This window comes from Staurois parvus, unplaced genomic scaffold (assembly GCF_062004578.1).
Source record: "Staurois parvus isolate SC_StPar_1 unplaced genomic scaffold, SC_StPar_1.0 ptg000462l, whole genome shotgun sequence".
NCBI lineage: Eukaryota > Metazoa > Chordata > Amphibia > Anura > Ranidae > Staurois > Staurois parvus.
The window spans coordinates 176,271-201,346 of NW_028318258.1; the positions used below are offsets into that span (position 1 = coordinate 176,271).

Below are 25,076 nucleotides of genomic sequence, written 5' to 3' on the forward strand. Positions count from 1 at the left end.
TATTTTACTAAAAAGATAACAGAATACATTTTGGCCAAGATTTATACTGAAATACTATTTATTTCCAAACTTTTATAAGAAAAACACTTTTTTTCTAAATTTTTGGACTTTTTCATTTACATAGCAAAAAAAATAAAAATCCCAGTGGTGAATAAATACCACCAAAATAAAGCTTTATCTGTCTAAAAAAAAATGCTAAAAAATTCATATGGGTACAGTGTTGCATGACTGCGCAATTGTCATTCAAACTGTGATAGCACTGAAAGCTGAAAATTGGCCTGGACAGGACGAGGGTAAAAAAGTGTCCGGACTGGAAGTGGGTAAGGGAGTTCAAGTTCTCCTTTTAGGCATGCATGATGACGTGGATCATATTTAAACATCAGAAATCACAATTTACCTTGTGCTCACTCTTCTGGCCAACAGGACGTTTCAACCATTCACTTTCATCCCCCATGTTGATTTCCCTTTCTCTGTTTAGGTGCTAAAGTGGTGAGCTAGAAAAACAAGATAAATAGCAGGTGAATGTGTTAATACAGATGTGGATCTCCAAGATAAAATGAATGATCAAAAAAGTGAAAAAAAAAACAAGGAGAAAATCATTAGAGGCACAAATAGTCAGCAGATCTTCACCCAACCCAGCTTTACATCTATATCAATGTCCCAACCACTCCAGACTCTGGCTGAAAGTTTTCAGAGAAGGAAATCCATTCATGCATTCAATTCCAAAGTAAGCGACTGCCTTTATTCTGAATGTCCTGTTTTAGGATAGGGAGGGGTAACATTCACAAGTCTTACACCAATAGAACATATCCAAAACATCCAACTACCATTAAAAACATTGTTGGGAATTTTATTTCGGGGATAGTACAATTTTTTCTAAATATATTTTTATAAACACACACACGTACACATACACTTATTTACACACACTGCTGTGCAAACATTTTAGGCCGGTGTAAAAAATGCTGTAAATTAAATATGTAAGCCCAACATTGCATACTCCTGACATACAACTGTTGTACCACGTGCTTGTACCAAAAAAAAAAAAGTATCCTGTTCTCCTTGAATTGCTTGCTTTGTGTGAAATTGTTGGTGTTCCTGCCAGTTCCTGTGCTTTCCTATTAAAAACTGACCACACCAGGCATGAGAGCACAGTGTGGCCAGTTTTCTGGTTCTGCTGACAACTCAGCCTGTTCTCCTCCATGGATTAAACTGTGCTGACATGCTTCCTTCACAGTCTTTCACTGGGAAGACCAGTGTGCTGCTGTTTCTCCTCCCTGAGTTCCATATGAAGCTGAGAACAGAAGATATATTTTCACTTTTTCTATATGTATTGTGTCAGTGTGACGATCTGTCACCCAGGATTCTCAACTAGGCAGGTTGAGGGGCTCCAGGGTAAGTGTTTGATACGGAGGAAAGTGGCTTTTCACTTTCCTCCTTTGTTTGTAAGGTCTGTTTTGGGATCTGGAGCCTGGAGATTTCAAAGAGATCTGGGAGGGATGAAATCTCCAATCCTGGGACCAGGTTTTGGGATAGGCCAGGAGACTGATTGCACAGGTGTGTGCAGGCCTTTAGAGAGAGTCAGGACCAGGGTTCTGGGCTCCACCCCGGCAGCTAGGAGTCAGCAGGGATCCACCCCGGCAGCTAGGAGTCAGCAGGGCTCCACCCCAGCAGATAGGAGTCAGATGGGAGGTCTCTGCCTTGGAGTCAGGTGGAAGCCAGACTAGCTGTGTGCTAGTGGCTATAATTTGGGAAGAGTCTACAGGAGACTGACATTGAACTGTGTGTAAGCCAGGAGGCTGATTTTGTTGGTGGATACCCCTGCGTGGGAAGCATTATGTTTGAACTTTCATTTAAATAAAAGTGGGCTAAAAAGGCCCTTGAAAAAGAAAGCGAGTAGCTGTTTGCGTTTAAAAGCTCTACCACGTTGAAGCGAGTTCCCACAGTATACATAAATGTTTTGCCTTTCATTTCTATTTCAAACTGAATGGGCTGTTTTACAAGAAGAGGGTTTACTTATACTATGGATTCTTTCAGGCATAGAAGTGTTAATAGTTTATTTTTATCAAATAACAAAATGGAAGGTAAATGAACCAAAGAGAAATCCAAATTAAATCAATATTTGGTGTGACCATCCTTTGCCTTCAAAACAGCATCAATTCTAGGTACACTTGTACAGTTTTTGAAGGAACTCGGCAGGTAGGTTGTTCCAAACAGATTGGAGAACTAACCACATATCTTCTGTGGATGTAGGCTGCCCTTTATCCTTCTGACTCTTCATGTAATCCCAAACAGACTTGATGAGGTTGAGATCAGGGCTCTGTGGGGGCCAAACCATCACTTCCAGGACTCCTTGTTCTTCTTTACAGTAAAGATGGTTATAATGACATTGGATGTATGTTTGGGGTCATTGCCCTTCTGCAGAATAAATTTGGATATATATCCTGAAGTTTAGGTGCTAAGGCTGGGCAGTGAGGTATACATAGAATGATTGTCTAAAGTGGCTGCTAGTCCTCAGCTGCTTCGCATGAAAATCACCAAGAGTGGTGAAAAAAGCAAACATGAAACCAAATGTCCCAAAAGCGATTCGAGGAAAGTGACTTGTATAAAGGAGTCCCCATGTCAAATCAAAAATCAGAACAACAATTCGGTCACTGTGGCACTAAACGTTTATAACAAGGCACAAGCATATTTATGGCAGATAAAACACGTGCTCTCTTGCTTGATCAATGGTAATATACCAGTCAGAACAAGAGAGGATGAACTTCAATAAAAACAGCAACATTGCACATTAAAGGAAAGCCTTCCAGGGAGATAGAAGCTCACAGAGCTTCAGGAGTGTCAGCGGTGAGCCCATGTCAGCAAACAGGACTGTTTTATAACCACTAGCGACTCCGCTAGTAAGGATCCACCATCAATGGGTCCACTAGGATTCTGGGAGTCACTCGGTAACCTGCGTGGGCTCGGATGCGGTGCACCAGAAGTGACATCAACAAAGGAAGTTAACTGGATCCGGGGATCAAGGTGGAGTGCAAGCTGGACCAAACAAGATGGAGGCTTCCACTGTCACCATGACAACGCATTTCGAGCGTGGCCCTTTCCCTGCTCACAGTAACTGGTGACAGGGGTCTAAAAGACCCGACATCTCACCTGCCTGCAGTGAAACTAATAGAGTGTGAGTGCCCTCCATTCCTGTCTTCCCCAGCCATACTCACAGACAACTATCAGGAGCAGAAAAACACAAACTGGATCCCAGGAGGGAAATACACACTGCCAAGACAAGGCAACCAAATCATGAATCAGCCATATAGTAAGAGGCCCCTAATGCCCCTCCAACCCCCAGAAACACCAACATCTGTTACGGCATCATTAACCCTCTCACTGCCGGGGGGGGGGGGGTACACACCAGGAGCTGGGAGTGTGTTGTATGTAACAATGTATCACAAGTTGTCTGTCGGCTTGCTGCTGAAATAGACTCCTGATGTGTGAAGAAGCAGCACCTGTCACAAAGGCATTACATCACATAGGAGACGGTGTCCTCTCTGTGATATCAATAAAAAGTGTCAACAAATAAACGTACACCCAGGCACTTAAACCTCCAAAAGGTCCCCCCCCCCCCCCTATGTACATACCAACCTGAGCACACCAGTCACGGCACCCACATATGAAAACATTGCTGGTGCTACACGTGTTGTGCATTGCTGCACATGCCAGAGTGACAGCAATCATTTTAGGGCTGTTATACAGAGTTACTTCCAACCTAATGACCTGGAGGGGCTTTTAATGTGTCCCCTTGGAGAAAATATAGGGTGCTGAAGTACATGTCTGTATTATGGGCACGCTCAGTTTTAAAGCTTCACATATTGGGCATCTATTTACCTGGTGCAACTTCATCTTTTATATTTTACCAAACATTTGGGGAATATATTGTGTTTGTGTGCCCTAAAATGAACTCTAGTGACATTTTTTACTAAAAATTTGAGCTTGAAAAACCATTGCACACATATTATGTGACATAAATTGTCTAATTTTTGATATAATTTTTGATATTTGAATTGCCAGGGTCTCTGCTGCAAGAAAATATATCATGTTTGGGGGTTTTCTGTAATCTTCAGCAATCACCTTAAATTCATTTTTAAAATATGTGTAAAAAAAACCCTAAAAACGTCTCTGGCAGAAAAAGGGTTAAACACGCCCAGTCTAAATGTATGGTGATATTAATGTGTGTGTCTATAGAACAATATTTCTGGTTGTATTTGGGGTAAAATAAGGTTTATGTGTTAAACAAATGGGCTAACAGGTGAATTTCTAAGCATCAGGTCGGTTGAGGAGGGGGGGGGGAGGGGGGGGAGATTTGAGTAAACAACCTCACACCAAAAGTGACAGTTGATCGCTGCTGATAGCTGTACTGCTGAGGACACAGACACCTGTAGCTCCAGGATTTCTGTGGATTTCTGTGGATTTCAGCAAGTTTTCAGCGTTTCTGCTATTGTGATGGCCAAAGACTTCGACTGGGGATCAGCGGACCCTCTTCTGCTTCTGGGATTCGCATCCTCGGACTGCACCGGGAAGGACAGAGAGGAGGACATCATGGCCGCTGTCACTTACCTGCAGGGAGGAAAGCCTGAGAAGACTGAGGCCCTGGGACAGCTTCTGGACATGGCTACTACCTGCACCATGGCTCCCATCTTCCACTATCCAGTGAGGTTCCCAAAGACATCTGGGAAGAGGGCTGAAGATGGAAAGGCCCTCAAGGTGAAGAGGAGGGACATCACCACCAGCTTGGCATCCCAGGAGCCTACAACCAGCACCCAGCGATGCTCTTCCCGAGCAAGCAAAGGGGCTAAATACAAAGAGCTGGTAGCTGAAGGTCTCCTGGATGCCCTGAATGCCAAAGAGCCCAAAAGAAAGGCAGCGTACAGCAAGCCTCAAGGAGCCAAAAGACCCAGGGCCGAATGAGGTAAGTAACATCAGGTAAGGGCCGAATGAGGTAAGTAACATCAGGCAATTATGGGTTTTTTATGTTTACAGCCCATCTCTCTTACCTCCCCCTAATTACTGGCTTAAAGGGGAAAAAAAGTCCATTTTTTAGCCATAGCTCTCTCTATACTGTGTGTTTCTGATTCTGACATCTTCCCTGTCTCCTGAATCTGTCCTTTTCTTCTCACTTTGTTTGGAAAAAAAAAAAAATTACAAAAAAAAAAAAAAAAATACAAAAAAAAAAATAAATAGATTTTAGTTTTTAAACATAGATAAAATAGTGGTAAGTTAATGTAAGATATTATGGTGTGTTTCTGACTTCATGTAACATCCTCTTTAACCCTTGAACCTCTCCTTTTCTTCTCATTTCTGTTTAAAAAAGAAAATGTTATATATAATATTATATTTTATGTATACAAACTGCAAAACCCACCACCTGTCACCCACAGCTGGCAGTTAGATTACAAAAAATGGAGATCTGGATCAGAAAAAGTCACTTTTTTGGGTTATTGTATACATTTTTAAAACATCTTAACGTTAACATCTTACAAAAAAGGAGAGGATTGGCTGGCTATAGGGGTGGAGGAGGCCAGATTTTTTTATTTTTGTGACACTAAACAATATCCCTATTATTCAGAAAAAAAACCCAAACACATCCGCTAGTTACTGTCCCTGTAATCTATTTTTCTGGAAATAATTTCTTACTGTGTTTTTCTACTTCTTTGTAACATCCTCCATGAGATTCCACACCTTCCCTCCAACTTCTTTTTGAAAATAAAACTCCTTGTGACATCCTACATTAACTCCCAAACCTCTCCTTTTCCCCACTTCTCTTTGTTTGAAAACAGCAGTGAATATTAGTTGTAGCCATGTACACTGCTCTATACACACTGCACGCCCCATCACCCATCGCCCAGGGCCCATATCAGGAAGTTGGATCACAAATTAAAAAAAGTAAAAATGGAGATTTGGAGGGTCTGAGAGCACCAATGACTTTTTTTTGGCTTAAGAACACATATTTGAATTGGATATATTTTTTAAACCAGAGTTTAGTGTCACTTCTTTAACATCTTACTAAAAAGGAGAGGATTGGTCGGCTGTAAGGGGAAGGAGGAGGCCGGATTTTTTTGTGACACTAAACAATATCCTTATCATTCAGAAAAAATCCAATACACATCCTCTAGTTCATAAAACATACAGTGCCGCGCTTTTAGTATGTGATAGCAAACAAATTATGTTATAATACAGTGAACATATGTGAAAAAAGAAAAAGTGAACCTATGTGAATAAAAGTCTCCAAGTATAATGTTTTTCTTCAACTTGAAACAAACTTCACAATTTCATATCTTCATGCAATATCAATCCTCCACCACAAACGCCAGATGTGCCCTCAACAGGGTTTTTGATCTCACATATAGTTTGGTCAAAAAACGCATGTGTCCCTCGAGGTGGACATAAATGGTCAGATGTATCCTGAAAATGGAATCTTCCTCCAAAGATCACCGATCCCTTTAATCTTTCCTCCTCCATTCAGCATACATGATAAAAAAACGAGTAAAACACAATAGTGCGTTATCCTTTAAAACACATTACTTTACTAAAAGCATAAAAAGTGGCCAGTCACATGGTACAGGTGCTAGATCGCACCAGATATATGCGCAATTAAAACCTGCAATACTCTTGTATGAGCAATCAAAGGAAACTCCACTCCTCAAATGTAACAATGTGGTTGTAACGATGAACAGCGAGCTTCATGACATCACCAAGCCCCCCCTTCATCGTTACAACCACATTGTTACATTTCAGGAGTGGAGTTTCCTTTGATTGCTCATACAAGAGTATTACAGGTTTTAATTGCGCATATATCTGGTGCGATCTAGCACCTGTACCATGTGACTTGCCACTTTTTATGCTTTTAGTAAAGTAATGTGTTTTAAAGGATAACGCACTATTGTGTTTTACTCGTTTTTTGACATGTATGCTAAATGGAAGAGGAAAGATCACCGATCCCTTTAATCTTTGGAGGAAGATACCTTTTTCAGGATACATCTGACCATTTATGTCCACCTCAAGGAACACAAGCGTTTTTTGACCAAACTATATGTGAGGTCAAAAACCCCTGGTGAGGGCACATCTGGAATTTGTGGTGGAGGATTTATATTGCATGAAGATATGAAATTGTGAAGTTTGTTTCAAGTTGAAGAAAAACTTTATACTTAGAGACTTTTTTCACATATGTTCACTGTTTTATAACATAATTTGTTTGCTCTCACATACTAAAAGAGAGCGCGGCACTGTGTGTTTTATGTATTAGAATCCACGCACATCATGAGTATGTGTTAGTGTGAGCTGCTTTCTGATATATAGTTTTGTATTTGACACAAGAAGGGAATATTTTTAGTAGCATTTGTGACTGTGCGAGAATTTGTTGTTTATAATTGTACACATCCACTAATTAATGGCCCTGTAATAAACTATTTTTCATTAAACAATTTATTACTGTGTCTTTCTGCTTCCTTGTAACATCCTTCATGAGCTCCCACACCTATGCTTCCCCCCCACTTGTTTGTTTGAAATGAGCACACTAGTTGTGATCATACGCCTGTTCTATGCACACTGGAGTGTCACTTTAACATCTTGCAAGAAAAGAACGTGATAGCCTGGCTATTAGGGGAGGAGGCCAGATATTTTTTTTTCTGAAACTAAATGATATCTTGATTTAACAAAAAAAAAAAAAACAATTATTTTTCAAGAAATTGTGTCTTACTGTGTATCCTTGTGATATCCGCCATTGACTCCCAAATGTCTCCTATCCCCCTCACTTCTGTTTATTTGGAAAGAGCAGTGAATATAAGTTATGGCCATGTACACTGCTCTACATACACTGCACAGCCCACTCACAAAAAAAAAAAAAATTGAGATTTGAAGCAGTAAAAACAACTTTTTGGGTTAACAACACATTTTTTAAACCAAAGTTTAGTGTCACTTCTTTAACATCTAACAAAAAAGGAGAGGATTGGCTGGCTATAAGGGGAAGGAGGAGGCCAGATTTTTTTTGTGACACTAAACAATATCCTTATTCAGAAAAAAATCCAATACACATCAGCCAGTTAATGTAATAAGCTATTTTTCATAAAATCATTTCTTACTGTGTTTTTCTGCTTCCTTGTAACATCCTTCATGAGCTATAACAATCAATAAGTGTAGCGCTCTGGTGAAAACTAACTGAATCTCAACATAAACAACATGTGACATAATGGTGTCAGGGTCCCTGAGGAAGTCACGTGAGAGGTGATGCAAGGCATAGGTGACGTCATTTTTGGCGCGGACGCCATCTTTGGACTCCCTAAAGAACCCATGCAAGTACACCCATACATCAGGTTCAAAATGCTGTATACAAGAAGATGTATCATGTGAGTGTCCTGTGTATATTATTTTAATTACTGTGTTAATAAATGATAAAACACTATGGAGGCTTTTCTCGTTGTGGACCATGTGGGAGATGATTTTTCTGAATAACAGCCATTTAGGATATTCCTAGAGGATACGCTTTAACCCAAGGGGGATCCAGGAGTGATCCATAAGGCATTTAGGCCCTTTTAGGGTCGCAGCAAGGAGGTGATGAGCCAATCTAGCTGTGTGTGGAGTCATCACCAGAGCCTACAAACGTACAAGATTCACCTGCATGATTGCATTTATTGTTGTGAACACTGGTGGCAAGTTTTGTTTATGAGATATTACTTTCAGTGATGTGTTCATTTATATTCACTTGCTGTATATATATATATATATTTTCTGATTTCAGCGGTTTATTTATGGTATGAATAAAGTGTGTTGACACAGAGCACTTGTTTTATAGGGTATATCCCTGTATTAGGGGGCTTAATATTAGTCATTTCCACCATATGCACAATATCGTGTGATGTTGCACTGTTTTAGCATTCATTCTCATTAAGATTCACGGTTTGTTCCACCATTATGTCACATGTTGTTTATGTTGAGATTTAGTTCGTTTTCACCAGAGCGCTACACTTATTGTTTGTTATATTTTGGTTTTTCACTTTCGGTAATAAGGTGCAGGTGTAGCAGCTTATTATTAGTTTAGTAGGATTGAGCGCAGGAGGTTTTCCCCAATCCTTCATGAGCTCCCACACCTATGCTTTTCCTCCTCACCTGTTTCTTTGAAACAAGCATGCGCACTAGTTGTGATCATACGCACTGTTCTATGCACACTGCAAATCCCACAGCCTATTTCAGCTTCTGGTGCAGGAAAAAAAGAGAAAATGCTGCATTTTGTTCTAAACAGAACTATACTGGAACATGGCAAACTGCATCAAAACTGCACCACAACAGAATGTGGTGTGAACTGTAAGCAAAAACGTATCCGGAATGCATCCAGAGTGCGTTTTGTGGTGTGAACTGGCCCTACATGAGATCTTTATCTTTCAGAAATAAGAAATACACATCCACTAGTTAACACTCCAGTCATCTATTTTTTGTGCAGCATTTGCTTTCAGTTCTGCGGTCTCAGATTTGTGCATGAAAGAATAAAGCCGTACCGTCTGGATTATTGGCGGTTGTCAGCAGCATCAGGAGTGAGGTAAGTGAGTCAGGTAGATTGTGAAAATATCTCATCCACTCGATGTCCAGTCTGGAATCTTGCAAGCAACCCAGAACCTAGAAATAACGATCATAAAATGATTTAGATGGTGCAACCATTGTACACAGCAAATGTCAAAATGTCAGCATTATAAATAAAGGTGTGAGAAAACTATTCTAGCCAATAAACACCCACCACCAGGGACACAATTCCAACATTTGAATTTCGGGCTCTAAATGCTGATGGATCTAATCTACTGGCCACATTGTCTAACATTCATCAGATACAACACTGTCATATCCTAACTAGGGATGCAAGTGTGATATCGATACTGTCGGTCAAGTACTCGCCGTTACCAATTACCGATACTTTGCTATGCCATTGGTGTTCATACAAAATGTATGGACGCAAATTGAACCGCAAAGAATAGCATGCATTTTGAACAGGAATGCAATTGACTTCTTCAGGACTGCGTGATTGTTAGACAGAACTCCATTTTATAGGCTGAAGATCTGCCAATCAGACCGCTGGGCGGGACAACCACTGCCATACTAGCGTAGTCCGAACGGTAACTAGGCAACCCTACCGTCGGACTCGCAGTGAAAAGAAGCCTGTTTTCCACAGACCCTATAGATCACAGGGCAGTACTTCTTAATGGCACTATATAGTATATATCCCTTAATGGCTCCCAACATCATTATTGGACAGTATAAATTGGACATCCTCAAAAAACCTTTAATAATCTAAATAATTATAAATTTGATAAAAATACACTAGATAAAAAAATAAAAAAACTCACCCCCTAATCCTCAAAAAAAAAACGGGTGATACCAACCCGATGCCATTAATATAAAAATTAGTATACAGAATTATATGTATATAAAAAATAAGTACATGTATATAAAAAATATTTTAATATACAAAACCCTTAATCAAATACTGTATACTAATAATCTCATATTGCCAATCCATAATATATGTGAATAAACCAAAATAAAATTACCTTTTATTAATATAATTAAAAATGCAAATAAACCCTTAAAAAACAGAGAAATAATGCTCATAATAGTGTATTGGCACAGGTTTTTTTTTAGGCGGAGTGTAGACACTCTGTTCCTGAAGGAATGGAGTGAGGCTACCTCTCGGGGAAGCTCTGAAACTGCGGCAGGACAGGAATGTTGGTGGCGCATAGCTCTGAGGAAGTCTCGGCCTTCCTGTAGGGTTCACGAAGTTCAGGATTGATTGCACCTCCTCCCAGTGGGGTGTGGTCTGGTGGGATAACTGGGGTGTTGTGCATGGCCTGATAGGTGGAATATGGGTGGGGTGTCCTCCTTCAGGGGGTGACCACAGTACCCTGAGGGTTGTCATTCCCCCTGTTGCTGCCATGGGCTCTATTCAGATGTTTTGGAATTGTAATTCTAAAAAAAAACTAATTTTTTATTTAACATCCAATTATTTATTGTAACACACTATTGTGAGCATTTTTCTATGTCAGTAAAACTGAGGACTGGTAGGATGAGGAGGGCGACAAAGGCAGTTCTCTGTGAACAAACTTCACGACAATTAACCTTTCAGACTGAAGGCATCTATGTGGAAGAGAGCTCTGCATTGATTAAAGAAGGGAAATGTGTCGGGACATTACAGGTGAGCATTGCTGACCACTGCATCACCCACCATAAGATAACAGCAACAACCATTTCAAATCTGTTCTCTGTTTTGTGAATGAAAAGGGTTGTTCTTATGTAGATCTTAGTAAACAAGTCTGGAGAGGAAGATGGAAGGTTCTAGGATGAGGCTTATTACAATCAGGCATCTAACAGTAAAAATACGATGACTAGCATGGAGTAGGTTAGCGTAGTGTAGTTTAGTGTAGGTCCTGCCCTGAAAGAGTCTACCTTGTCGTGGTGGGCAGGCTTGTCATCTTTTGGTTACAAATGTCAAAACTGGAGAAAGAATGTATTGTCTCTGGGCAGTTTCATTTTTGACCATGGGATTCAACTAAAAGACTCCTAAGATTTCATATAGGCAGATCAGAAAAAAGTGTGACCAGGGGTCTGACGAAGGGCGGCAAAAACAGCAAATCCCCAAAATTAAGCAAATGCAGCACCACCCATAAATGAACATAATTAACAATGTGTCTCATTTATAAAATCGTACAACAATAAAGTTCTGTGACTATTTGTAAAACTGTAATGTAACAATGTGAATAAATGCAATAAAGAAAAAAAAATTACTAAAAATGAAAATAAAAATAATAATTAAAAAATATATTATTAATATATATATTTTAAAGTTTTTTTTATCATTTTAATCTTAATTTATTTTTTTCATTTATTGCATGTATTTATATTGTCACGTTACATTGTTACGAATAGTCATAGAACCTAAGGCCTTGTTCATGCCATTTGTTTCTGTATACCTTTCTGAGTTTTTCTGCATAAGTTCTGCAAGGGTACAAAGAAAACAATAGTTCTCTATGTGCCCTATTCCCTGTATAAAACTCACTGATATGCGTATGAAAACAGATGTAAACTTGTGCTCTGCGAGTGAAATCTTTTCCATCAGTTTTTCTGCACGTATAGTGTGAACGAGGCCTAACTTGTATGATTTTATTAATGAGACACATTGTTAATTATGCTGATTTATGGGTAGCACTGATTTTAGCTTTAATAACTGTTGATCCTTCAGTTGAGAGGAGATACACGTTTTTTGGTGTAAGCAGCTTCCTTAATTAGGATACCTATACCACATAATAGGCACGGGATACCTATTGCTCGCCCGCCCGGCAGTGTCATTCAGTCACAGAATTCTGTGAATGGGAAACTACACTCTCGGCTTGTAGTCCTCAGTGAACTACCACAGCACTGTTGAGCACTGTGGTAGTTCATTGTCTCTTCCCGTCAGTGTGTATCTGCTTGCCCGTACAGAGTAAAAGCACACATCCACTGACAAGTCTGCAGAAGTCCTGCATAGCACCCGCGATCTGCTGATTGCAGGAGCGATGCTTTCTAATAAATGCACATTTTCTTACCTGCAAAAAGATGTACATGTATTATTTATTTATTTTTTTTTTAGAGGTGAACTTATCCTTTAAAACTAGCTATAAAATGGGACAGTTGCCATTTTTGTAAACATAAGAAACAGGCACAACAATGTGTCACATAGAGGCATGGTGAGGGGTGCAGCAATGAGGCCACAGTGTACAAACTACAGACACCCTGTCCTCAGTCCATACTGAGCTCCTGAGCCGCACAGTGCCATTGGTTGGTAAGATGCTGTTAGGTGTGCAGTAGGCAGTGCCTTAGCAAATAATTACGCATCCCTCGCCCCATTCAGCTGATGATTGGAATGTTCCCCAGCCTACAATTGAATGTAAACAAAGGGTTGGGGTGCTGGGGATGCTGACTGATGTCATTGTTCAAAAAGTGCCATAGCCATATTTGGTTTATTACATCAGCCGGCATTCTTAGTCCCTTCATTTACAATCAGCTGTCACCTGGAGAATCTCCTGGTTGTCAGCTGAATGGAGCCAGAGATGCATCCTTGGTTGCTAGGATAGCAGCAGCCTCCAGCATTCTAGCAACCAGCAAGCCCTAAGGAGGAAGCGTAACATTCACAACAGCTTTGCAGCGCAAACATGGTCTGGCCTGTCTCTGTACACCAAATTGGAGGTGGTTTTAATTACCTCCTGATACGTTATCTACAAACTGTCAGTAATTCTTACATTTGAAAATTCCCAAAATAGGAACTACCCAAGTCTGTTGCATGTTTTGGAACTTTACGAGCAAGGCTTTCCTTAATTATGTGCAGATGATTTAAAGGCAATCTGGATCTCCCCAATGTGCCTAACATTGATGTCAGTGGGAAAATAATTCCTCATACATTGATGTCAGTTAAAATATAATGCCTGCTTGTACATGTGACTTACATCGATGTCACTGGGAATATAATGCTCTCAAGTTGCTGTAGATGGGAAAATAATTCCTGTTTCACTGGTGTCAGTGTGTTGCTACATAAAACTAACTAAAACTAAAGGTCTTGAGAACGCCCGATGGGAGGGGCGAAACGCGTTGACGCATTTCCGGTTTGTACTCCGTACGTCTGACGTCACTTCCGGTGAGTGGAGCGCACGCTGAGCGGTGCGTTCCAGCGGCCATCTTTTGGGATCTGTATATGCGGTGTCTCTGTAGAGCTTCTGCTGAAACCTGGAGCTGTGATGTGAGATTCCGTGGGAGGTTGCCTTGCATCTACTGTTTATCTGGAAGAAGCTGATCCTAATAAATATGCCTTTTTAAATTGAATTGAATGTGAGTGACCTCAATCCTTGATTTCACTTATGAATGGTGTCTTACAATATTACACTATCTGAGATTTTTTTCTCCCTGGTCGGATGGTGGAGCCTATGGTGGAGAGGAGGATTCCTATAGAGTGGATACGAAAGAGGGTGTAGGATCCCATAAAATTCCTAAGAGGCGTTTTTTTCACCTTTATCTGGTGAGTGCATTTGATATTGGTTTTCACGGGTGGAAGGTGGAAGTTCCTCTATATTAGAAGAAGAATTTGAAAATATTTTTTTCTCTTTTTTTCTTTTTTTCTTTTTTTGCACTAATATTTTTTTTTTGAACTTTGGTTTATTTTGATGGACTTTACCACTGATCAATTTTTTCACTTATGTTTGCACTTTGTAATATTGATTTCATGTAAAGGTCTATGTTTGCGCTGTTTTTTCCTTATTTTCATTGTGTTGCTACATAAGTGTACAGCCGGTGGGAAGGGGTTTATTTGGTGTGGATGGGAAACCTCACATTGGAAGGAAGACCACATGAAATCACCACACACTGACAGCACAGCAATGAAGAACTCCCTTTAAAACGTGTGTGCGTGTGCGTGTGCGTGCGTGTATATAACAAGTTTACTGCTACTTTAAATTGGTAAAGATTGTAAAATAATGCCCTTTATACTGGTGTCAATGGGAAAACTATTCCCCACCAACATACCAGTGACAGTGTGCAAAAAAAAAAATAATTACATTGGTGTCAGTGGGAAAATAATTCCCCTTATGTGAGCATCCCTTTGGTAATATTTTTCACATATGTGGATGTCAGTGGAAAAATTGCCAGTAAGGCTACGTTCACACTAGCGTTGTGTGGAGGCAGAAGAGAGGCGTTTGGGAAGCGTTTTTACCGCTTCCCAAACGCCTCGGACAATTCTGCACATTGCAGCACATGGTGCTGTTCTAACGGGAGCATTAGCATCGAGGCAAAACAGACGTTGAAGCCTCCTATTCTAGTCTATGGTGCCACTCCGCAAACGCGCGACTGGCATTTGCGGTGCGATTGCGGGGTGTTTGCGGAGCGGTAATACCATTCAAAATTCATTATAGGCGTTTGTGGGGCATTTTTAATGCTCGGAAAAAACCTAGCAACCGCCGCTAAACCGCGCATGCGGCATTTTCCGAGCGTTAAAAAACACTCCGCAAACGCCGGACCAACACATGCCAAACGCTATAGGGGCATTTGGCAAGCGTTGGTAAAACAGTCAAGTGTGAACGAGCCTTAAATTGGAGTCAAAAATAATTTCCATTACACTGGTGTCATTAGGAAAATGATTTCTCTTTTCTTTTGTTAGTTCATCCTGGGACAAATCGGTTCAATCTCAGGACAAACTGATGCACCTGTCACCAAACACCAGGTTTTCTCTGGCCTGGTGGATCATCATTCAAGCTTTGTTGGGAAAATCCTTCCTATTGATCTCTTAAAAGATCCTCACAATGGAAGCAAGTCATGGGTTAGATTCCCTATGAAATTGTTATTGCGATCTGTGTTCCCCCTGGGGAGATTCACCTTCTATGTCCTGGTAACAGTAAGTGACATATAATGAGGGATTAAATGGAGTTAACTGTATCTATAGCCAAATCGTTTTCACTTTTGGATAGAGTAGAACAAATGTCTGCATTGGAGGACTTCTCTATTCCTTTTCTGGGAACAGCTTTACAATTTTACATTTCTCATAATGTTCTGCTTCAGTGACAACAGCCATCAAGAAAAATAGAGACTCTCCCCAGTGCGAAAAAAAAAACAATAAAACACAACAGGGGCGCCGATCCTTCCCACTTAACCAAGAACAGAAAAAAAAGTTTTGGCTATGCATACAGGTTACGTGTTCTGGTGAGGAATGTCTACGAGGGAATTTCCTGGCAAAGGCTCCAGGAGGGTTAATGTTCTGATTTTGGTTGCAGGGATGGGACTGTGTTCGTGTTGGGGGGTGGTGAGGAGGCAGGGGTGTATCTGCCATGAGGCAAACAAGGCGTTTGTCTAGGGTGGCAGTTTACAGGGGGGCGGCACGCCCCCCAGGCAGAAGGGACACTGTGTGTGTCAGCAACAGTGCTGCCATGGGTGAGTGTACAGCCAAGCCGACACACAAGGAGGGTCACCCGGGCTAAGGGACTGGCTGCAGAGGAGAGAAGAGTGGTGGGCGGATCCCTGGTGTGCGCTCGGAGTGTGTGAGGGGGGGGCCCACTGTCAGTGTGCGCTGGGACGTGCAGGATGGCTAGAAGGTGCCAGCGGAGGAGGAAAAAGAAAAGAACGAGGTCAGGGTGTAGGAGCCCCCGCTCTTTTGCAGCCGCCGCCGGAGATCCTGAGGGAGATGGGACACAAGCGTCCCTCCTGGAGTGATCCTGACACTGTCTGGAGGAGCCCCTGCTGGACAGGTAAGAGCTTGGAGGACTGGTGCTTCCCCACTCCTGTCCCCCCGACACACAGCCCCCCACCACTTCCCTCCCCCGTACCATTGCCCCTTCTCTGTCACACTGCCCCCTGTCACGCTGCCCCCTCCTGTCACCCTTTCCCACACCTGTTCCACTTCCCCCCTCCTGTCCCCCCACATTGTCCCACTACCCCCCATCTGTCCCCACTGCCCCTCACCTGTCCCTCTGTGCTCTTATCACTTTCTATTGCTGCCTGTGCCCCCGTTAAAGAGATTCACCCTCTTTATTTTTGCTGTTTATCATTATCATTGAAAGTGAAAATAAAAGAAAATCCCAAATTTTGGGTTGTCCCCAGAAAAGTAGAAGATGGGAAATCTTCCAATAGGGACACTAGTTCTGGTTACCTGGGGGTCCCAAAGGAATTCCCTTAATTTGCATGGATTTCCTTTTACTTCCTGTTTAGCTATGGGACAGGAAGTGAAGGTAAATCTTTGCAATGGGACACAGATGTCAAAAAAAAAAATCTGGCAGAGGTTATTCCTCCCTTGCTCTATCCAGTATGAAAAAAAAGTTGTGCCTATAGTTCTACATTAACTTTTATAAATGCATGGTGCATGTCACATTATGCAAAAGAAAGTTATTTAGTCTGAATAGCATCCTATTTTACATGGAATAATTAACCACCTGTAAATTCTCACTGAATGTCACATTGTGTGTTAGGTAGTCATTCATTCTGAATGGCACCCCGATGCACCTTGTCAAAGGGCAGTGCCTGTCTGTCAAGCACCTTTTTTGGTTTGGTTTGGTGTGTTAGGCCACCCATTTCAATGAATGGACTGCCTTAACGCACCACACATTAAGACATGTGCACTGTGACACCTCAATGGTGTGAATGAGCTCTTAGGGACATATTGGCAAAGCACTGAATGTGACACTCCCCCAGCATTTAATGATGGTTAATCATTCCCTGTACTTTTAAGCGCTTGGACTAGGGAGAATGACTGCTTATTGTATAGGTCACTAGATCTTAGTTTCGAGCTAAGTAAAGCCCTGTATACACGTTGAAAATATCGGACGAATGATCGTCCGTTTTTTTTTGCATGCTAGTATCATATCGAAAGTGAAGAGGTTACTAAAGTTACGAAAATTCTTGAATAAAACTTCAGAAGTGATGTAATAGAATGTAGCACTACCCTCTTAGGAGTTGCTAAAGATTTGGGTCCCCCTATAGTCCTGCACAGTCAGGCAACACGCATTTTCTTCAGACCTTGCACACTGGAGTTAATAAACAGTCTTTGAGCTTGGTTTTTAGGTTTTATTAAGGGGTTTGAACTTAGATGGAGTTGAGAGGTGTATGGGATGCCCAAGGAACTACAACTTGAGGACAAACTCCTTAGCAACTATGTACAAGTCTCTATACAGCAAAATCTCTTCTTGGAGAGTTCTCCTGGTGTATCACCCCAGACCCAAGATTAATTATTTTCTTCACCCAGCTGCCTGAGGGAATCCCTGGGCAAGAATACAAGAAGCTGCCACTTTAGATGAAAGCAGTCCCAGATGAGGAGCTAGTCAGGTTTCCCACCAGAATGCTCTCTCCCCTTATCAGGCCCAGGGGGTGTAGGATTACTCACTCAGTCCTCTCCAGTAATACATGAACATAAAATATGCAGCACTAAAAATTGGATAATAAAATAGATAATAAAATGTACATGATATACGTGTGCAAATGAGCAACATAACTTAGTGCTGAAACCAATGATGTAAAGCAATATCAAATATCCTGAAGGAAAAAGGTGCATATAGTGACAATAGTGCCAAAGTCAGTCTATTCGGTGGTATTGCAAAATGATAAAAACAATCCGTGACATCTGTGGCTTAGAAAGTGAATGTTGATTGCGCTAACCATATAGCGCAATTATTGCGCATTGGAGTAAATGGGACCTACTCCTGGTCATCTGGATCTGGAGCACTGCAACGTGGATCGTCACCAGGTCACCAGCATTCAGGTACTATGCGTCTGAAGGTAGAAAGCTCATCACCAGGTATTCCGTCATCAGCCACCAGAGGAATGTTACCCACTCTCATATGTCAGGAATCACCTTAGGGGGGACTCGCAGGACAAACAAGCCCAGAAGAGAGGTATCCGATAGTGTAGCATTTTTATTAAAGGATGTAATATAAAAACAGGTAAACAACTTACATAAAATATCAAGATGGCCACCGGTCGTTCATAAGGACCGTGCGGGCTAAGGTCACTGTGTGGGGGCACCTTTCTGACGCGTTTCGTGTAAGTACACTTTTTCAGGTGCCCTTCTAACCACAACACTTTCTCCCACTCCTTCTCTGAATCATTTAGATGTTTACTGGCAAATGTCAGACTTTCACATTTACATGTGCCTTCTTGAGGAGGGGGACCTTGCGGGCGCTGCAGGATTTCAATCCATGGAGGCATATTGTGTTACCAATGGTTTATTTGGTGACTGTGGTCCCAACTGCCTTGAGCTCATTCACAAACTACTCCCAAGTAATTCTGGGTTGATCCCTCATTTGTCTCATCACCCTTACCCCATGAGGCGAAATCTTGCTTGGATCTCTAGACCGAGGGCAATTGATGATTATTTTGTATTTCTTCCATTTGCGAATAATCACTCCAACAGTTGTCTCCTTCTCACCAAGCTTCTTGCTGATGGTCTTATAGCCAATTTCAGCCATGTGCAGGTCTACAATCTTGTCCCTGATGTCCTTTGACAGCTCTTTGGTCATTTGCCCATAATGATGGTGAGGTTTGAATGGAAGAAAGAGATTCTGTGCACAGGTGTCTTTAGGAGCACCTTCTTATATTGACAGGACTAATCTGTGGCCCACATGAGCACATTGCCAGTCTGTAGGAGCCAGAATTATTGTTGGTTGGTAGGGAATCAAACACTTATTTTACTCACTGAACTGCAACTCAATTTATAACATATATTTTTTTTCTGGATTTTTGGTTGATATTCTGTCTCTATCATTTAAAATATACCTATGATAAAAAATGATAGACCCTTCATTTCTTTGTAAGTGGGAAAACTTACAAAATCTGCAGGGGATCAAATAATTGTATTCCCCGCTGTATACCCAGGTCCAGTCAACAATTAAAGTGATCACTTAAAAGTGACTGGAAACCTATATTTTTTTTAATAAAAACATGGGACCAACTTACCTGCTCTGTGCAATCATTTTGCACAGAGTAGCCCCAATCCTACTTTTCTGGGGTCCCCTCTGCCAAGTGCCCCCCATAGCAAGCCGAATGCTATGGGGGCACTCATGCAGGCTCACTCCTAAGACACATCTGTGAGTCCATTGACACACAGAGTAGAGTGTTGCTCGGCTCTGCCCCCTGCTCTCTCCGCACTGGCTGCGATTGACAGTTGCCAATGGCTCCTGCTACTGTCTCTGAGGGAGAGAGCCTCAGTGCTGGATCGAGATTGGACTTAGGTAAGCATGTTGGGGGGGAGCTGCACTCGGAAGGTTTTTTTTACCTTTATGCAGTAAAGGCATTAGGTTAAAAAAAGACCTTCAGCCTCTAGAATCATTTTAAGGAGAAGAAAAGATGATTATTAATTTTTAATTTTATAGCCACCGTTTAAGTTCCAGTTTCCAGAAACTGTTAGTAAAAAGCCTGCATAGAGTGTCTTAGTGCCCATGATTGGACTTTATTACTATTGCAGCCATTACTAGCACCTGAGGAGCTTCTTTTGAAAACTCAGGGACTATTGATTCTAATGGGAAACAAAGAGGTGCTGATTTGGTGCAGACTGAAGAGTGCTGTAAATGCTGACTATTATTATTAAGGTAGGCATACATGGATGGGCTGAATCAGTCTACATTTAGGCTGTGAGTGGCCCTGACAACACCACCCAGGTTGATCAAATCAACTGAGCTAGGTGGAAAATATTCCCTCAAAGAGTGACTGCATCCTATCAGATGCATGCCCTATTCAGGTATTCAGACAGCCGCGGTTGCTGTGGCTGTCTGAATACTATGCTTGGCATGTAGTGTGGAAGTAGAAATCTATTGCTTTTCTCTCATTCAATCTATGGAATGAATGAGAAAAATCTAAATGTGTATTGCTAGCTTTAGTGGAGGGGGATTTTGCTTATACCAGCTACTGTACCTAAATAAAGCAGAGAGTGATTTAAGATCTTTTGAGGTTTTAAGACCTGAATATTAGAACACTCAGAGCAGCTAGCTGTACTGTGTCATTATACAGGTGTGTAAGTCTGATAACCAGTGACTAAGTAGTAAGTGTTTCTGCTTCAGAATACAAAAACAGATCCTCTCTGAATGTAGCAACCAGCCCAGAAAACCACATCTGGAATATTACTTCCCTCTGTATTTTATTGTATGAGTAAAGCAAGCCTTAAGATTTCTTTAAAAAGTTTTATAATAAAGGCCAACAGTCTAAAAAAAGAAATAAAGAGTTCAAGAAATAAACTACAAAACACAGCAACCTATAACAACTCAAATCATTAAAATGACTAACGTAGGGCCAACATAAGCTAGATTCTGATCGGTTATCAGTTGGCAATTGTATTTATTTCTTTGCTTCTTGCGTTGGTTTATTGAATAAAAAGGTTAGTCTAGCAGGATGTTAGGACAGAAACCTCAAAAGCTTGTGTTGTTTTACTGCAGATAACCAGGGGAGTATCTGCCGCAAGGCAAACAAGGCGTTTGCCTAGGGCGGCAGTTTTCAGGGGGGCGGCCCTGCCCCCAGGCAGAAGGGACAAGGGACCAGGGCTTGGCAGGTTAGGAGAGCTTGGCAGGGTTCGGGCGGGAGGCAGGCTCAGGTGGAAGGCAGGGTTTAGACAGGGGTGGGCTCAGCAAGTTTTGAGCAGGGGAAGGTGGGCTCGGCTTATGCCATCTTGAGTTAATGGCAAGCCAGCTGTCTTACCCTCTCTGTGCCTTCCTGGAGCTCCGATTCCCTGTTGTACCCACTGCCATCATTAAGATCCGGCAAGAAGCCCAGAGCCGGACTGACCATTGCAGCTATGCTCCGCTTACCCGGCCTCTCTGCAGCCAGCCGGCTGTCTATTCCATTCACTGCATAGGGCCGGAGGGCAGAGCCTAGAGGTCAGCTGACCGTGCAGAGGGGGTGCAGAAGAGGAGACCATCGCTGCAAGGCAGGTATCAGTGCAGCCGCAGACACCACGGACCCCAGATAAGGGCCCCTTTACTTGTCAAAGAGAGTCTCCCCCTCTCTCTCTCCTCCCCTCTCTCTCTCTTCTCCCCCCTCTCTGTTCTCCCCCCCTCTATGTTCTCCCCCCCTCTCTTCTCTCCCCCACTCTCTCTCCCTGTCTCCCCCTCTCTTCCCCCCTCTCTCTCCCTGTCTCCCCCTCTCTCTCCCTGTCGCTCCCCCCCTCTCTCTCTCTACCCCCCCTCTCTCTCTCCCCTCTCTCTCTTCTCCGCTCTCTCTCTTCTCTCTCTCATTTTGCACAAGATAAAAGTAGTCTGGGGGCTAACAAGCCTCTGGATTACTTTTACAGGCGGCGGAAGGGTGTCCCTCCCCCTCCTGCCACCGACGCCTTTACCAGGCTCTACCATGCAGTCCCAATGCAAACGGTCAGACTGATCTGTGTCTGAACGCATGCATTGGGAGGCCAGAGGAGAGATTTGGGGTCTAATAGACCATAGATCTCTCCATAAACAGGAACTGTCATGGCGTATGCTATCACAAGGGATGTTGTTCATCCCTTGTAATAGAAATAAAGTTGATCAAAAAAAAGTTAAAAAGGTACAGTGTACAAAAAAAAATGTAAATAAAGAAAAAATAAAATTAAAAAAAAAATGAAAGCACCCCCGTTCCCCCATGCTCACAGGCACATAGGTCCCTCACGCATATGTAAATGGAGTTCGCACCACACATGTGAGGTACTGCCATGAAAGTCAGAGTGAGAGTTCTAGCACCAGACCTCCTGTGTAACTCTAAACAGGTAACTTGTAAAGGCTTTTAAATTTTGCCTATGGAGATTTTTAGGTACCATAATTTGGCACCAAATGGTATACTATGGCTGGAGTGGGACAAATTCAGATGGTGGGGGTTGCCCAATTTTAGTCTTTCTGGGGAAGGAGGGGACGCCCAATTTTAGTCTTGCCTAGGGCAACACAAAACCAAAGTACATCACTGCATATAACAATTCATCTTATAGAATGAAATATTGAAATAACAAAACATCATTTTTTTCTCTGTACTTTCCATTAAAGTACTGAAGTATTAAGTAAAGTATTAATAAATCATCCAGTTTTATCTTGAACCAGTGAATAAGGTATTGTCTTTATAAATATGACAAAATACATAGATTCATTACCAAAAACAAACTCAAAAAATCGAGTAAGGAATTACATTTGCATTGCAGTACAGTTACAATCCCAGCATGCATTCAAATGACAATACCTTTTTTTTACCACAATGCAAAAAAATGAATGTATCTACCTTGCAGCAAATTGATTCATACATGTTGACTGCCCACACGTGTATATCTTGCTTACTAAATTGTGATTGGCTTTCTCAACTGCCTTGTAATTTTTACTAGGATTATAAAACAGCCCATCACAATAGATTGACAATTAAACTATTCAGGCAAGGGGAATTAAACAATAAATGCAAGGGGAATTCTGACAACTGCCATACAGAGGCTATTGTCAAGAGATACTTTGAACCTGTTTTGAGTTGTAATTAAGCTGGGTAAAATCAATGGTGGAGTTAAATAGAGAGAATAACAAAAATCATAATTGGTTGTAACAATATCAACTTCCTGTGTGCTGATTCTCCAGTTGATTTTTCATGTCTTAAAACAGACAAAATGGTCGTTTCAATAAAAATAAAGATGTTTCAGTACACAAAATGGTAAAATGATGTAAAACAACTTCATAAAAGTGTCATATGAAGTGATCTACATTAGCGATTAAAGAATGCTGAACTAACTTAGCTATAATGGCGAGGGGAATGTGCAAAGTGCTGGTGATAAATTAATTATTACGCTTTGGCCACTCCCAATTACATTGGAAACATTACTAACTGCTAGAGGCACAGAGGGCAGGACAGCATACCATGAGCTAGGACGGCAATGCTTACAAAGTATTGGCATCCTCTTACCATCACTACAGCAGTCTGGTTGTTGGGATATTACCCTAATAAGTGACATGCTCAGGAAGGCATAGCACTATTCATATCTTGCTGCAACTAAATACATTTCACAATTAAATTAACATATTAATTTGCTAATTATGATGAGCAAAATACTCAGGAAAAATTACATTAAACCAGGAGAAAAAGTAAAAAAAAAAAATGAAAGTACAAGGGTTTGAAATATGGAAAAAAAAAATATTTTCATATTTCAGTGCCGCTGGAAGAAACATATGTCAAATTGCTCTGGGTGACACAATTTTATACACGAAGACCATTATAAGTGGTTTCAGAGCTAAACTATTTTACAGTACATGATACTGTAAAAATAATACACATTCATAAATCACAACTCTAACTACACGTACATACAATTAATTTTGCACTCATTTAAATCACACAAATAAATTACTAGAATTAAAGTTAAATACCTATTAATTGAACGCCACATAGTTCAACTAGAGACATCGCTTTTGTCATTGAGGTTCTCCTTAGTTTTGTTCATACTAATTAGCATGGGAATACCCAGTGTTTCTGTTATGGTCATCATTTTCTTTATTTTGTTGTGCTTTTCTTTACCTTTAAAAAAAAAACAAAAAAAAACCAAAGGTTAAAATATAAATATGACATAATGCATCTTGGGAGACTTGTTTGTAAAGGCCATGTTTGAATCATATTTATAATTGTAGTGCGTTTGACACAGTCTAAATAAGCCCCAACTTCTATTCCACATGTGCCAAATCCATCCCTCCAGGTCATTTCATGTGGCCGTCAGCTGCAGCACCCCCCTAGTCTTTGCCCCCACCTTGCCTGAGCAGTCAGCAACTAGAAGGGAGACAAAACCCCTCAGCCAGATCCTCCGTCACTCTGTGCAGCTACGGACAGGCTCATCTCCATCCCCTCCTCTCCTGTCTCAGCATTCAGCAGACTCCAGTCCTTCTCCAGACCCTACCCTTTCTGCTTCCAAGCTCTGCCCCAAGTTTATTCCCTGCAGCAGCAGTAAGGGGGCTGCACTGTAATGCAATGGAGAGTGGGGACTCTTGACTTCTGATGGTGGGGGGCTCTTGACATCTGATGTAAGGGAGGGTGGGGAGCTCTGCACATCTAGTCTTACAGGTACAACTGGCCCTTTGAGGGCAACCATAATGCTGGTGCAGCTAGACATGCTGATGCGGTTAGACACCCCTGTTCTATTCTATTTTCTCTCACTACAGAAGCCTTGGCATTGGTGTAAGACATGAATTAGGGCAACACTTTGGTTAGCATACATATTGAACCACTTGATTTTCATCTAGGCTACAGGTACTCAGTGTGTAACAAATCTGGCCATTCATGGCAATGGCCAAGTTAGGTAGATGTAGACAAGCCAGGAGGCTACCAAGAGTCTACATTTGTTCAGATGTTTCTGGATGCCCTATAACCATAAATAATTTATTCAGACAGTTCTGTATCTGCTTGGCAAGCTCTTGCCCTGGAAAAGCAGTCATTAGCCTACAAATAGACCAGTTAAAGACAGAGGGCCTAAAATGAGCTTTCCCTGTGATCATCTGCACGTACAAGAGGCTTTTTAAATACTTAAAACAAAACTTGACTCTCTCAATCAGCATGGACTATTTCTAATCCTTATG

The 25,076-nt window shown here is 41.5% G+C and overlaps 1 long non-coding RNA gene across 1 annotated transcript; it reads right to left on the bottom strand.

Annotated features, from left to right (window-relative positions):
- Positions 1-397: 397 nt before the first annotated feature.
- LOC149452824 (uncharacterized) lies at positions 398-24,003 on the bottom strand. The gene is made up of 3 exons (XR_016314833.1): positions 23,880-24,003; positions 9,540-9,657; positions 398-494 (listed from the first exon to the last, which is right to left on the bottom strand). It is a non-coding gene; the product is annotated as an uncharacterized LOC149452824 (long non-coding RNA).
- Positions 24,004-25,076: the final 1,073 nt, after the last annotated feature.